This window comes from Chrysochloris asiatica, unplaced genomic scaffold (genome assembly GCF_000296735.1).
Source record: "Chrysochloris asiatica unplaced genomic scaffold, ChrAsi1.0 scaffold00032, whole genome shotgun sequence".
NCBI classification, from domain to species: Eukaryota; Metazoa; Chordata; class Mammalia; order Afrosoricida; family Chrysochloridae; genus Chrysochloris; species Chrysochloris asiatica.
In genome coordinates this window covers 19,220,860-19,222,924 of record NW_006408550.1, presented here as the reverse complement: position 1 = coordinate 19,222,924, position 2,065 = coordinate 19,220,860, and the positions used below count along the sequence as shown (strand labels likewise).

The following is a 2,065-nucleotide window of genomic DNA, read 5'->3' as shown; positions in this document are numbered from 1 at the left end:
CTGTCTCCCAGATGAGGAATCTTGGGAAAACAAAATGAGTCACAATCAGATGTGTAGTGAGACACCTCTGACTGTTCACGTTCATGTAAAATCAGAGTCAAATAGATCACAGACTAAAAACCCATTAATATGAAGTGTTTCTATTTTTAAAAGATAGTTGGCAGGCATTTGGAAAAAAAAAAAATGCACATAGTAATAAATTTAAATGCCCCAAAGGATAATGTAGTTATGCATCAGAAAATGACTGCTTTCTTTAAATTATTCGATGATGATGAAATTCAAGATTTCTTCTGGATGGACTGCTGCTGTAAAATTGCAGACCAATGTCCTTTGGCTATGACCTTTGTTTATTTCAAGAGGACTAAATTTACTATAAATGAGCACACCAGGCTAAATCTCTTTATTGCTTTATATCTGGCTAATGCAGTTGAAGAAGATAAAGAAGAATTAAAGTCTGAAGTTTGTCCATGGGCTTTAGGGAAAAACTGGAGAAAATTGTTCCCTAGTTTCTTAAAGTTAAGGGATCAACTCTTGGATAGAATTGATTCTAGGGCTATAGTAAGCAGGCGATGCTGTGAGGAGGTTATGACTTTGTCACCAAACCACTATATATGGCAACGAGAGTGCTCAGAGCATCACTGTGGGACTGTGAGAAACTACAACAGAGATGAGATTCCGCTGCTCCGTGAACCTACTGCCACACCAATAAATAGACTGTTCACTCTGGATAAATGGGAAAATATGTTAGACTGGGGTTGTCTTCATCGTCATCTTCACTCAGTGGGACAGCGGAAGTGATGCACAAACGTTCTCAGGAATCACACAACACATTCTCAGTGGAGAAAGCAGTTGACCCTTCTCAAGCTTATAGCTCTCCTCAAGTAGCCCATGATCATCTGTCAAACCAAGAAAAGGAAACTAGTTTCATGGAGCCAGATAAATCTATGGAGTGGTTTATAGGAAGTGAAGAAGAGATGGCTCAACTAAACTTGGCATTATTAACTGTAAAATGTCAAAGTAACTGCAAGACAAGTGTCAAAATGGGACATTTAAGCAGTTTTGCAATGTTGTACATTGTCCTTTAGTTTTGGATATTTTCCAAAATTTTACATATGTAAGTTATACAAATGATAGTAAGAGATAAAAATACCAATCTATGAAAGTAGTGCTTTGTAATATTAAGTTCTATTTTAGTAAGTACTTCAATTCTGGAGTCCTAGTGTAGTGCTGTGGGTTCATGCGCTGGATTGCAAAGTCAGCTTGAACTGCAGGGTCGATGGTTCAAGTTCACCAGCTATTCCTCGGAAACCCTATACAAGGTCACTATGGGTTGGAACAGACTCGACGGCACTTAGCAACAACAACAAGTCTTCAATTCAGTGTTGCTATCTGGAGTACTCAGTTAAGATGTAGTTTTAGCTTCCTCAATTTGACAAGAAAAGCTAATTTAAGAAGGGAAAAAGCAAGGTCATTAAAATAATTAGAAGAAAACCACCATATAATACTGCCTCAAACCATTACTCACCTGCATGACTGGTTTGCCAACATAAGGTCTAGAAATAATGTGAAAGGATCCACATGGAACAGAATGTGATACTTTCATGTAAAATAAAATAGTTACCATAAGCTACATCTATATTTTATAATTTCTTTATAAATACTGTTAAAATACACACACACACAATCACAAGACAGTATTTGTAGAACTACTCTAAGTCTGTACCCTAAAGTCATGTGCATTGTGATAAATTCAAATGCACACAATTTCTATCAAAAAAGTAAGATTGTATAGTGTATTTATAATTAAATACAGTGTGTTTTTTAATATGGCTTGGGTAAGAGTTTCTATATCCATAAGCTGCCAATGAGAACCACTTCCTTTGTTGACATTTTACCTGTCAGACAGTTGGTAGAATTTTCTACCAACAGATTTTGGCTCCATAAATTTCAACGTTTTTGAATCTCCACAATCCACAAGTATGTCCCAGATGCTATAGAACATGTCCGTATTGTGATACCACCTCTGGCCCTGCCACGTGTTGTCAGACTCCAGGCATGTTTGCAC

At 36.9% G+C, this 2,065-nt stretch overlaps 1 pseudogene; it reads left to right on the top strand.

The window, feature by feature from the left end:
• Positions 1-34: 34 nt before the first annotated feature.
• LOC102824809 lies at positions 35-1,085 on the top strand (annotated as a pseudogene).
• The last annotated feature ends 980 nt before the right edge of the window (positions 1,086-2,065 follow it).